The sequence below is a fragment of the Chlorocebus sabaeus genome, chromosome 12, assembly GCF_047675955.1.
Source record: "Chlorocebus sabaeus isolate Y175 chromosome 12, mChlSab1.0.hap1, whole genome shotgun sequence".
In the NCBI taxonomy this organism is placed as follows: Eukaryota; Metazoa; Chordata; class Mammalia; order Primates; family Cercopithecidae; genus Chlorocebus; species Chlorocebus sabaeus.
Genome location: NC_132915.1, coordinates 68,094,241 through 68,108,278, shown reverse-complemented (window position 1 = coordinate 68,108,278; position 14,038 = coordinate 68,094,241). Strand labels below are relative to the sequence as shown.

The window sequence follows — 14,038 nt, the reverse complement described above, 5'->3', positions numbered from 1 at the left end:
CAGCCCCACCTTCCCACCCTAGGGGACAGGACCTCAAGCTCAAAGCATGCCTTCCCCAGGCCTTAGGCCCCCAGCAAGCTGTGGGCCGACCTGCTCTATAGGAGAAGAAAAGGGAGTAACACAGGGAACCTCCCTGGGGCAACATCCCTAAGAATAAAGGGGCTGGGTCAAAGGAGGTGGAAGGCCCCCCTCCCAACATCCCGCAACAGAAGAGGTACTCACTTCCAGAGATTGCCCGTGTTCAAGGCTGCTATCCTCCAAACACAGACCCCCAGCCCCCAGGCACTGTCTCCTCATTCTTTCTCAACCCCCTCCCTCATGGACATGGGGCCATATCGTACAGAAAGTTCCACGTGGGGCATATAGATGGAAAACTTGTCCTCCACCCCCACCACACACACATATGTTCTGGTCCTGCACAAGATGTTTACCTACACATGGAAGATTAACAAAGCTGGCCATTGGGCGCGGTGGCTCACGCCTGTAATCCCAGCACTTTGGGAGGCTGAGGCAGGCGGATCACGAGATCAGGAGATGGAGACCATCCTGGCTAACACGGTGAAACTCCGTCTCTACTAAAAATACAAAAAATTAGCCGGGCATGGTGGCGGGCGCCTGTAGTCCCAGCTACTCAGGAGTCTGAGGCAGGAGAATGGCACGAACCCGGGAGGCGGAGCTTGCAGTGAGCCGAGATCACGCCACTGCTCTCTAGGCCAGGCGACAGACTGAGACTCCATCTCCAAAAAAAAAAAAAAAAAAAAAAGCCAGCCATGTGGGTGCACTGGGAAGGAAGAAGAGGGAGGTTTGCTGGCCCATCCCAATCCACACTAAGGCCTAATAGAAGGTGCCAGCAGATGGGCCCAACTTTGGAACCAGACGTGCTATGTGGTTTTCTAGCTAGGGGATCCTGGGTAGGTCATGCCCACTGTGGCCTCAGTTTCCCCATGTGTGCAATCCTGCATCTCGGCTCGCTGCAACCTCCACCTCCCAGGTTCAAGTGATTCTCCTGCCTCAGCCTCCTGAGTAGCTGGAAATACAGGCGCATGCCACCACACCTGGCTAATTTTTGTATTTTTACTAGAGATAGGTTTTTACCATGGTGGCCAGGCTGGTCTTGAACTCCTGATCTCAAGCAATCCACCTGCCTTGGCCTCCCAAAGTGCTGGGATTACAGGCATGAGCCACCGCGCCCAGCCATCCATATGCTTCTTTGAAAGTTTAGATACCCAACTCTTGCATGCTAACACCGGAAGCATGCGTTCAGTCTGCCTGCTGGGCAGTCCAACTCCAGAAGGCCTGAATCAGAGCTGTAGGCTGGGGGTTTTCAGGACCATACTGCACAATGGGCTTTGGGTGGTAGGCAGGGAGCCCGTCCATCTCTGAGCAGGGGAGTGGTGCAGTGGACTATGAAAGCTGAGTCACATTCTAAGGAGAGAATCAAGAGCTACCCAAGTACCTTGCCACTCCAGTCCTCAATTTTCTTATCTGTAAAATGGAGGTAATAATAGTGGCTAAATAAAGGGGTTGCTAGGCTTATAAGAAATGATACAGATATGTAAAGTAGTAATAGTGTGCTCTGTTATCCACTCCACAGCTATATTGAGTGCCTACTATGTGCCACGGAGCAGTTCAAGGCCCTCAAGATAACGGTCTTTACTGAACAAAACCAAGAGCTCTTCGGAGACGTGGTGTGGTAGAGTGGCTGTGAGCTTAGCAGCCCTGGGAGCCATACTGCCTAGGGTTGCATCACTAGCCGTGTGATTTTAACCTAGGTACTTAACCTCTGTGTGCCGCAGCCTTCTTTTGTGTTAAATAGGTGAGTAATGGTATCAACCTCATAGGCCTGTGTGACAGTGAATGGAGGTAATGCACAGAAGGCGCTTAGAGCAGTGCGTGGCTCAGCAGTGTTCGGTGGGGGTACCCAAAGGTAGGGCCTCCCCATTGTCTAGTGTCCTCAGGGCTCCCCAGCCGGCGAGGCTGGGCAGCAGCGCCCCCGCTGGTCCCGAAAGAAGGAAGGGCGTCCTCCTCTGCTCCCAGCGGCGCTCCCGGCTCCTCTCCTCCCTGCGGACTGGGAAGCCTCGGTAACCGCTGTAACTGCTCGGGGAAAGGAGCGCTTCCCCGGTCGGGCTCTGCGCGCGCACTGTACCTGTCCGGGATTGTCACATCCAGGGCTCAAACAGCCTTAAAAGGCCGACGCGGTTATTGTCTCCATTTCACCACGGGGGAAACTGAGGCTCCCGGAGGTCAGGTTCCTCATCCCACACCACGCAGAGAGGGCACGGCGGGACGTGGGGCCGGCGGCTCTGCTTGTCCCCAGCCTCCGCCTGGTGGCCAGCAACCCGCCCCAATCACTGCGACGTGTGCGCGCCTGTTCCCAGCACGTGTGCGCGCCCCGAGACCCGCCCCGGGAAGCCAGGAGCGCGGTTGGGGTCGTGGGGGCGGAAAAGGGTGGCCAGGGCGGACCCGCGGGGCGGGCGAGAGGGCGGACCTTTGGCCGGGCCCCTGCCCCGCCCTCCAGCCCCGCCCGCCGGGCTGCAGAGGGAGGCGGCGGCGGCTCTGGGCGCCGGGAGTCGGCGGGCGGCGAGGAGCGCGGAGCCGGAGCTGGACGCCGCCGCCGCCACCGCCACCACCACCTGCGCGGCCGTCATCAAGGTAGGGCGGCCCCGCGCCGCCGGCCGTGCCTTCCCGGTCTGCGCAATGGGAGCGTCGGGCGGGGGGAACGTGCGCGCTGAGCCCCCCGCGGCTGCAGCTTTCGGAGAGGGAGGGATGCGGGGCTCGGCGCGCGGGGGACCTGGCTTTCAGCCCCTTTGCGTGACCTTGCACAAAACACTGCTCCTCTTCAGGCCTCAGTTTCCCCGTCAGGATAGCGGGCTCATTGGTGGCCCCCTTCTCGCGGGGTTGTTGGGAGGGGCCGCCCCGAGGTCCGGGCTCCCGACGGCTCGCTGCCCGCATGAGTACTGTCTGCACCGCCCACCCCTCCGGCCCGCGGTGAGGGAAGCTCACTCTGGGCGCGGCCAGCCGGTCCCGACAGGCCCCTGCTGTGGCCCGGGTGCTCCATGGGACTCTTGTTGGGACCCTCCCCCTCTTGGCTGCGTTACCTGCTGGGCCTCAGCTTCCTGGTACAGGAAACGGTGGGGTGGGGGGCATCCCCGGGTCCCCGCCAAGCCGGCCTGGGCGTGCAGGTGGGGCATCAGCCGGCCCGCCAAGAGGGTTTACTCGTCTGGGGCTGGAGGAGTTGGAGGTGGCTGGACTCCTGGCGGCACGACTGCCTGGACCAGCCCCACGTAGGCACCTCGATTTACAGAGTGGTACAGGACAGCTCCTTCCCCTTTCCCACCCAGGCCAGGTGCTGGTGCCTAGCTCAGTGTCCCAGAGCTAGTGTGTGATAAGGTGTGACACACACTAGCTGATGTGACAAGGGTTGACTGGCGGCCACGCCTGGACCTCAGAGGGGTAACAATGCCAAGGGGCTGTGTCTGCATGGCATTAAGGAATGGGACAGAGCACAGGTCTGAGGGACTGTGGTCCAGGCTCCCTAGGTAAAGAAGACCTATGGCATCTGGCCCAGCCCCTCTGTAAGATCCCCTCTGGAAGGTCTTGCTGCCCCCTTGCACACTCCTTGTGATGGGGATCTCATTAGTTGTAAACCAGGCTGGAATCTGCTACCCAGTCGCTGCCTCTCCTGCTGGTCCTGCTCTGAACACACAAACAACCTCTGACCCTTCCTCCCTCACCCTGGAGCAGTGATCAGGTCCCTTAAGTATGCTCACCTCCAGCCCCAACAGTTTCTCCCATCAAAGCCCAGGGAGCCAAGGCAAGAAGAGGGAGCCGAGGTGTCTGTCCTGGAGCAGACTGTGGAACCTCCGCTTTCCTGGGGCTTGTTCAGAACCCACCTGTGCGTCAGAACTGGAATGTGTCTCCCGAGCTTCCTGCCCCTCCTGGGGATCTTCTGAGAGGTCTGGAGTGAGGAGAGCCGGAGCCCCTGTGCAGGCCTTTCCTGCCCCATGTGGCCTCCCCTCCACCTGCCTGATGCCTGCCCTGTTTGAGGGAGCAGTGTCTAAGAATCACTTCTCAGCCTTCTGGACTTTCTTGTCCCCTTCATGACCTGCCCCGCACCCAGGGACTTTCTTACAGCCAAAAGAGGGCAGGAGGCCCCTGGACAGGTCGTGAGCTCTTTGTCATCACAGGTATTCAAGCAGAACCTGGGGTGAGCTACCTCGGACTGAAAGTCTGTGGAATTCTAGGGCTGAAGTAGTGCCTATGACCTTGCCCTGCGGCCATGGTGGAGCTGCACAGGACTGGGAGCCGGACCACAAATGAGTGTTATTATCCCCTCGTAAAAGCAGGCAAAGTATACGTGCTGGCCCATGAGCCCAGCTCCGACGCACAGGCTTAAGTGCTACCTGGGTCTCCTGTCATCTCGACACATGTATAATCTGGGCCCTGTTTTCCTGCTTGCCTAGTTCAAGCCTTTTTGGCCTGATTTAGGAGCATGGCAGATTCGGGTTATTAAAAAGTCATGCTATGCCTTTAATTGCTAATAGTTTTTAAGTGCACCATGGAATTATGGAATGTCTGAGCTGAAAGGAGCCTTAAGACATCATCTCATTCAACCCCCTCATTTCACAGATAGGCATCCCCTGTCCCCAGAGGGGATGTGACTGTGCAAAGGTCACACAGCAAACCAGCAACCAAGCCCAGGGATCCTGATTCCAAGATTGGAGTGCCTTTTTTTCCCCCAGAAAACACATAACATTTAATAAATGAAAGGAGGCTGTATTTATTCCTGTAAAATTAGGAAAAATAAAAATAAAAGGATGAAACTCTGTGCTGGCAAGGCTGTAGGGATTCGCCTGTGGCATTTAATTTTGCAGAGCAATCTGGCAGACTGTTGTCATGAAAATGACCCTACTTGCCCTTTGCCTTTAGCCAGCTACTTTGAGGGCTTTATCCTAAGGAAGTAACTATAGAGAGAGACATATGTAGTGCTGTTATTTGTAAGAAGTTGTCTTCTGGCCTGGCGCAGTGGCTCACACCTGTAATCCCAGCATTTTAGGAGGCCAAGGTGGGCGGATCACCTGCGGTCAGGAGTTCGAGACCACCCTGGGCAACATGATGAAACCCTGTCTCTACTGAAAATATAAAAATTAGCCAGGTGTGGTGGCACATGCCTGTAATCCCAGCTACTCGGGAGGCTGAGGCAGGAGAATCACTTGAACCCGGGAGGCAGAGGTTGCAGTGAACTGTGATTGCACCACTGCGCTCCAGCCTGGGTGACAGAGCGAAACAACATCTCAAAAAAATAAAGAAGTTGCCGTCTAGTGAAGAAGTGTTCAGTGTTTTATCTGAGGCTTAATAAACATTTCATTTGACAAATACAACTTAAAAAAATAGTGGCACTGAAGCTTACAGTACCAGAGTCTGGCCAGCATAGAAACAGTTTAATCCAGAAGAAAGACCATGAGACTAAAGTCAGCAGACATAGATTCCAGGATGAAGTGTTCCTCTGCCCTACCTTGGGCCAATCCATTCCCGTCTCTGGACCTCACTTTCCCCATCTGTGAAATGGGGGTAGACTCAGCAGTTGCTGAATTTGTTTGAGCTCTGACAGCCAACCTTTTAGAGTGAACAAATCTCAGTAGCCAAGCCGAGATTGGAAGGAGATTCGTTAATTGAATCTCCTTAGAGGCAGGCAGCTAGCTCCCCACCGAGGGGTTTCAGCCTTAAATCTCTGCTATTTCAAAATGACCAGAAGCTGGATTGTTTTAGAAGTTGGTGTGTTTTTATCTTCTCTATTAAATCTCAGGAGGTCCAGAAAATAATTGAGCAGAATCTTCTTGTATTGTAAGTCTATAATCCGTGCCTTGCCTCCTTCAGAACAGATTGGACGTGCTTTGCAATCACACCTGGTCTGAAGGGGCAGGAGTAGGTGACTTTGCTTCTGTGGGCAAACTGTTCCTCCTGGGGGTCTGCAGGCTGCTATGGGAAACTTACTAGGTTAAACTACATGAAATGGCCATTATGTGACTTGTTTTGACTTACAAGAAATGGCAATTTCATTTGGTTCAGCCTAAATGGAGAAAGATATACAGGTATTTAAAGAGTGGTGTGCTCCTTACTATAATTGAGAGATTGGCAGGGTGTGGTGGGGACAAGGAAGGTGTGATTATGAGCTTGGAGAAGTCAAGGAGGAGGGACATGGGAGCCTCACTTTGAAGAATCACTAATAGTAATAATAATAGCTAACATTCGTTGAGTATTTACCACCAGCCTAATTTTGTCCTAAGTGCTTTATGTTCATTCGTTTGTTTGGTCATTCAGCCAGTATTTATTAAACACCTAAATTGTACTAGTTTTTTTTTTTTGTTTTTTGTTTTTTGTTTTTCTGAGACAGAGTCTCTCTTTTTTGCCGAGGCTGAAGTGCAGTGGCATGATCTCAGCTCACGGCAATCTCTGCCTCTGCCTCCTGGGTTCAAGTGATTCTCATGCCTCAGCCTCCTGAGTAGCTGGGATTACAGGTGCGTGCCACTATGCCAGCTAATTTTTGTATTTGCAGTAGAGACAGTGCTTTGCCATGTTGGCCAGGCTGGACTCGAACTCCTGACCTCAAGTGATCCGACCATCCCAGCCTCCCAAAGTGTTGGTATTACAGGCGTAAGCCACCACACCCAACCTGTACTAGGTATTTTCTAAGTGCTGGGGAAAGGGGGAAGGTGCTAACATTAAACAAAATAGACCAGAAAGATCTTCCCCCAAAGAACTTACAATCAGATGCAGGGAAAGGCAGATGAAAAACAATAAGTAAAATAGATGAATAGGTGATAAATAAAATCGGTGATAAATGAGATGGAGCAAATATAGGAGGGGTTAGGGTATGCGAGGGTGATGGGAAGAGGGGTTGCAGTTTTAACGAGGGTGGTCTGGGGGCCTCATTGAGAAGGTGGTTTTTAGGCAAAGGCTTGAAGGAAGAGAGGGGTGAGTCAGGTTCATTTCTGGGGAAACAGCCATTCAGGTGCAGGAAACAGCTGGGGCAAAAGCCCTGAGGCAGGACCATGCCTGGCGTGTTCAGAAAAGCGTGAGCTGGAACAGACTGATGGTAAGAGAAGAGGAAGAGAGGAACAGGCAGGCTCTGGGCTAGACTGTGTACCCCACCATGCTCACGATGGAATCCTGTGAGTGTATGAGGGAGCTACTCTTTTTATTCCTCTTTTCCAGTTAAGAAAACAAAGATACAGAAAAGTTACGTGGCTTATTGAAACTCTGTCTCATGGAGAATCTGGGACTTTCAGCCAGGGTCAGCAGGGAGCCATGGAAGGCTTTTGAATTGGGTAGGAACATGGCCAGATTTGAATATTGGTGTGATTCCTGTGAGATTGCCATGGTCTGAATATTTATGTTCCTCCAAAGCTCATATGTTGAAATCTTACCCCATAAGGTGACGGTATTAGGAGGTGGGGCTTTTGGGAGGGAATTAGGTCAGGAAGGCAGAGCCCTCATAATGGGATTGGTGTTGTTATGAAAGAGGCCCCAGAGAGACCCTCACCCGCTCCACCACATGAAGACACAATAAGAAGGCGGCATTCTATGACCCAGGAAGTGGGCCCTCAACAGACTGCAAATCTGCTGCCTTAGTCTTGGACTTCCATCCTCCAGAAGTGTGAGAAATACATTTCTGTTGTTAATAAAGCACCCAATTTTTTTTTTTTTTTTTTTTTTTGAGATAGAGTCTTGCCCAGCTGCCCAGGCTGGAGTACAGTGGCGCGATCTCTGCTCACTGCAACCACCGTCTCCCAGGTTCAAGTGATTCTCCTGTCTCACCCTCCTGAGTAGCTGGGATTACAGGCATCCACCATCATGACTGGCTCTTTTTTTTTTTTTTGAGATAGAGTCTTGCTCTGTCACCCCGACTGGAGTGCAGTGGCAGGATCTCGGCTCACTGCAAGCTCTACCTCCCAGGTTCATGCCATTCTCCTGCCTCAGCTTCCCCAGTAGCTGGGATACAGGCACTCACCACCACACCCGGCTAATTTTGTTTTTGTATTTTTAGTAGAGACGGAGTTTCACAGTGTGAGCCAGGATGGTCTCGATCTCCTGACCTCATGGTCTGCCCTACTCGGCCTCCCAAAGTGCTGGGATTACAGGCATGAGCCACCACGCCTGGCCAAAGCACCCAATTTATGGTATTTTGTTGTAGCAGCAGCAATGGACGAAGACAGGTGCAGAGAGACGGCTGTAGAAATAGTCCAGGTCTGGAGTGCTGTGGTGGGACCTGGGCAGTGAACTCAGTGCTAAAAGAGAGGTTGGGGTCCAGGCCAGGTGAGCAGGAGGAGGATGAGGAGGAAGCCAGGCTGGCCCTGGGCTTACTTATTTAACAAACACTTATTAGCACTTCTTACCACCATCTGATATTTTATGTACATTAACCCAATCCCCATAACAACCTATACGGTAGATACTGTTACTTACTATTTCTCCCATTTTAAAATGGATATATTATGTGTAAATGATATCTCATAAAGTTAATTTACAAAGAAAATACATTTTTAAAAGTATAAACACTTGATAATGGAGACTTTTAGAAAAAGGCAGGAAAACAGACAAAATAAATTACCATATCTTCTCCTCTTCTCATCCTACATAATCAATATAAACATTTACTTTCTTTTTTCTACTATCATTCCCATTTTATAGATGAGAACACTGAGGCCCAGGGAAGTTGGGTAGCTAGCCCAGGATCATACATTCAATCCATGTCATCTGCCTCCAGCATCCAGGGTCTTAATCACCATCCCCTGCTGCCTGTAGTCAATCCTGGGAATGTCAGAGTTGGTGGGTTCCATAAAGATACCATCCCCCAAACCTAGCCCCTCCCCACCCAGCCACCCCACTCATGGCATCATTTCACAGATAGGTAAAGTGAGGCCCAACGAGAGATGGGGCCTTGCTCAGCATCTGTCAGCCAGTCAGGAGCAGATATGTGAAGTCTCATTCAAATAAGAAATTGGGAGCTGAGCATTTGTGCAGGGTTGATATGACAGCTGCTTCTAGCCTGGCCTTGAGCCTGGAGTTTGCAGGGGTCTGACAAATGGCATGTCCCTGCCCACAGGCAGTGCAGGGGACTACCAGGGCAAGCGTGTGTTCTCTGGGCCCAAGAGTCTTGTCCCTCCAGCCAGCCCTGGGTGGGAGGTGAGTTTGGGGTTTTGCCCACATTGCAGGCCCCCTGAGAGTTGTCTCCTGTACTCTGACTGTGCATTTATTTCTGGCTCTGGTGCCAGCAAACTCCTGGGGCTGCCTGCTGCCAGGGATGCAGCCCTGGCTTCTAGCCGCATCTCAGACACTGAGTGGCCTTAGGCCAGGGTCTTTCCTGGCTCACCTGCAGAATGGCATCATAATGGCCCCAGCCACAGGATGAAGTAAGAAGTGCAAGGGAAGTTCTTGCACAGGGTGTGGTCCATGGCGTGCTCAATAACTGAGCAACTCCTGTGGCTGTTCCTAAGGCTGCACCAGGGTGTTGGCCCAGGCTGGAGAATTGAGCCCACTGCAGACAGAGCCTCCCTCCTGCCAACCTCCCTTTCACACCTGGCTGACCAAGTAGACCTGCCCGAGACATCAGAAACTAGCCTCCAGCAATGGTTTGGAGTCTAAGATTGCAGACAACAAGGGATACAGTGCAGCAAAAGAACCCAGGCCTCTAAGGAAGGAGAGGTGACCCCACTACTGACATGCTCCTTAGGCAAGTCTTCACCCTTCTTTATGACTCAGTGTCCTCATCTGTGAAAGGGGGAGAAGAATTCCTGCCTTAGTCATTGAAATGATCTTCACCCCAGCAACCATCTATTGATGTTTTTCTAATGCTTGGGGAGTGTGAGTGTAGACGAACTAGACCCATCACAGCTGCGAGGGCCCATAGCCTGGCAGGAGCACTACGGTTATCAAAGGGAAGCCCAGGAGCTGTGGGGCCTCCAGGAGGGGCACCTAACCCAGCCTAGGGTGGAAGTGGGGGATCGGGGAAGCCTCCCTAGAGGAGCTGATGCCTGAGCTGAGTTGTTAGTTGGATTTGGAGATGGCCAGACTATGAAGGGTAGAAAAATAAGGGAAGATATTGGGTCAGTCACTTCACTTCTTCAAGTGTCAGTTTCTTCATTTATAAAATGGGGATAATAAATACCTGCTCTGCCTAATTTATAGGCTTGTTGTAAGGCTATAAATTGGATAAAAGTAAGGAGGCACTTTAGGAACTACAAAATGCCAGGCACGTACCTATTCATTATTTATTGTGATTTCTGGGGCCCCTAGGGGTTAGGAAAATACCAGGCCAGCATCTGGGGCTGGGAGAACTTCTGGTTGGTTTTGAAAGGGCTACAATCAAATCGGACAGAGACAGGCAACCGCCATTAAACAAACATGCCTTGATTTAAGAGTTCTGGAGTATTTCTGTGCCTGGGTGCGGCTTTGTTTGGTGGGGTCCCTGAAGGCAGCCATGACCGCATCGCAGATCACAGCCCCATTCTGAGGATGAGGAGGAACAACGTCAGACCCAAAGCACTACATCCCTGTAGAGGCCTGGGACCTGCCAGGGGTAGGGATAGAGGACTGGAGCACCGTGGGGCCGCCATGAAGGAACCAGTCTGTTTAGAGAGAGGGCCACTATGTCATGGTAAGAGAAAGAGTGGTACGTGTGGAATGAGCCTGTTTGGGTTTGAATATGAGAAAAGAATCTTTCCCCAGCATGCAGACATAGCAAAATATTCAGACAGAGAGACATCAAGCTAATTATCACTAGGTGGTAGAATTTTGTTTTCTTTAGTCTTTTCTACATTTAAAATGTTTTGGCTGGGCATGGTGGCTCCTCGCGGTAATCCCAGCACTTTGGGAAGCCAGGAGTTTGAGACCAGCCTGGGCAACAAAGTAAGACATTGCCTCTATTAAAATAGAATAAAATAATGTTATACATGATAATTTATTTCTTTAAAGATTTTGGTGATATGTGTACAGTTATTCCTAAATATTCAGCTTCCAGGACACCCAAGGATATCAAAATCTGTGGATATTAAAATCCCTGATATAAAATGATGTAGCATTTGCATGTAACCTACACACACCCTCCTGTATACTTTAAGTCATCTATAGATCACTTACAATGCCTAACACAATGTAAATGCTATGTAACTAGTTGTTATACTGTATATACATATTTTTAAGACAGAGTCTTGCTCTGTCACCCCAGCTGAAATGTAGTGGCGCAATCTCGGCTCACTGCAAACTCTGCCTCCCGGGTTCAAGCGATTCTTGTGCCCCAGTCTCCTAAGTAGCTGGAATCACAGGCATGTACCACCATGCCCAGCTAATTTTTTGCATTTTTAGTAGAGATGGGGTTTCGCTATGTTGGCCACGCTGGTCTCGAACTCTTGATCTCAAGTAATCTGCCTGCTTCGGCCTCCCAAAATACTGGGATAACAGGTGTAAGCCACCATGTCTGGCCCGTTATACTGTATTTTTAAATTTGTATTTTTTAATTGTTGTATTGTTATTTTTTATTTTTTTGCATATTTTCCATCTGAAGTTGGTTGAATCTACAGATGCAGGACCCACAGATACAGAGGGCCAACTATGTATGCAATATAAGTTATAATGATATTTAGATAATAAAATGATCTGGCCGGTCTGACATCACCAGGCTGCAGGGATGAAGGCAGCACTTACAGCATAAGGACTTTGGTGAGGCCTGGATGACATCCCCAGTGCTGGCCTTTGGAACAGTTGGGAGCAGAGTCCAGGGATGGCTTGATGGAGTCACACTGGAGGAGACGTCTGTGGGGGTTTCTGAAGGTGGGAGCTAGGACTCTTTTCTTGGGACAAAGACTTGGGGTTTTGGGTGGCTGCAAGCACACTGTGGAACCTACCACATCAGTAGCAACAGAGGGTCAGAGGCAGAGGTGAGGGTCCTGCTGAAGTTTGGGCCACTTTCTGAGCAAGACTAGGACAGCTGAGACAGATCCACAGGGGCGCCAGGCCAGAGAAGGGCCTGAGCCTTCAAATTCCATGAAGCTTTGGAGATCCAGGGTGAATGCTAGGCCTCAACAGACCCTTGTCCCTTAACGATTTGTGTTGTTGGTCTTTGGTCCTATCTCACAGGCGTTCCAGCCTCTTTGCAAGGGAAGTAAAGAATCTAAGCTACTGTGGTATTTCATTCAAAGCAGGGCTTATCTGTTGTGAGATGTACCCTTATTTTATAATCCATTAAGAAAGAAAAAGCAACAGAAACTATTATTGTAAGTTGCATCCCAGTTTCAGAGATGTTAAAATGTAAAAAACTGTCTTGGAATCATGTGACACGTGGCAGGCCCCCACTGAGACTCTTAGTGTGTATTCACTCATTGCATCTTCACCATCGCATTGTAGCTAGATAGTCTTGTCCTCTTTTTACAAATAAGGAGGCAGGAGCCCAAAGAGGTTGAGTAAATTTGCGAGGTCACAGAGCCAGCAAGAGGCAAAGCTGGGCTTTGAACCTGGTCTAATTAGATTCCACTTATTTTTCCTCATCCAACCCCACAAAGAAAAGGTTCCTGGGTCCTGGCCCTTGGGAAGAACAGAATCTCCACACTGCCAGCTCAGAAATGTTCCAGTGGCCTGGTCATTAAAAACCTGGTACTCTGAGTAATGGGGGTGGGGAGTGTGGAGGAGGGCTGGGGAGATAATGAACAGGAAGGAGCTTTGAGAGCTTGCTGGCAGGGTCACTAGCCTCATCCTTGTTGAAACCATTCCAGGAGTGGCTCGGCCTGTGTGGCCTGCCCTGGAGAAAGGCTGTCGAGATATCTGCCCCACACAGATCATCCTGGAGCCTCACCCAGACTGACCCATTCGTTCATTCCCTAAAAAGTTATCTTTCAATGTAATTTTTTGACTAGGACCTTTGTTCACAATTGATTACTCTCTGTATGTAAAGCATTAGAGATACCGAGCACAGCAAAACAGACATAGGTCCATCTTTGAGGGCTCGCAGACCAAACGGGAGATGGACAGTAATCGTAGAGTCCCACAGAACCTGGAGGAGGAGAGAGGAGTAAAGGGCGTGCAGAGTAGAGAATGTGCTGAGTCCAGGGTCACCGAAGAAGGCTGCAGTCCAGGGCACAGATGGTGCAGGTCAAGGAAAGGAGGGTATTTGGAGATGAGATGGCTCTTTTAAAGAGGTGAAACTGAGGCTCAGAGAGGCCATAGGACATGTCTGAGGTCACACAGCTCAGAAGTGACTCTCCTTTATGGTTTTCTGTGTTGTGGGTTCCTTTCTTGAGTTTTCCTTTGGAGATGAAAACATGATGTGAGGGGAGCCGTGGCCTGCGAGGGGATGGTTGGGATGTTCTAAGGAAAGGACGTTGAGCTGAGATCTGAAAGATGAGAAGAGGGTGACCAGGTGAGGGTGGGGAGGGAGGCATGCTGCACAGGAGAAACAGCCTTGCAAAAGCTCTCCGGCTGGAGGAAACAGGCCTTTGAGGAACTGAAAGCACCATGTGCAGCTCAGATCCCTGGGCAAGGTGAGGCTGGGGAAGTAGAACAATGGCCGCCGAATGGTCTGCTCACATTTATGTATTTCGAAAAGATCAAGGGCAAGATGGTTGGTGGCGGAGACTAAATGACCAAGTTTAACAGATGTTTGGAGCCAGGCACTGTGGCTCACACCTATAATCCTAGCACTTTGGGAGACCGAGGCATGAGGATTTCTTGAAGCCAGGAGTTCCAGACCAGCCTGGCAACATAGTGAGACCTCATCTCTAAAAAAAAAAAAGACAAGAGAGAGAGATAATTTGAAGGTGGGACAGGAGGCTGGGATTAGTGATGGATTGGCATTGGATACAAGAAAAGGGAGGCCACATGGGTGCCCGTGGGTTCTGGCTTTTCCGGCAGTGCCCTTCTCATGGCCTGACTTGCAGAGGGAGTCGTGCTGGGGGACACAAGCAACATGGGAGCAGCCTTCACCACACTGGGGCCTTCTGCCCAGGGCTGGTTATTGTCCACTGTTTTCCTCCCAGCTGAGCTTGGA

General features: G+C 50.9%; 1 protein-coding gene across 1 annotated transcript in view; it reads left to right on the top strand.

Moving 5' to 3' along the window:
- Window positions 1–2,446: 2,446 nt before the first annotated feature.
- Window positions 2,447–14,038, top strand: part of CORO2A (coronin 2A) — a 67,910-nt gene continuing 56,318 nt past the window's right edge. The window contains exon 1 of the mRNA XM_007968618.3: window positions 2,447–2,652. The gene's annotated coding sequence lies outside the window, so the exon portion shown is untranslated. The remainder of the gene's footprint in view (window positions 2,653–14,038) is intronic.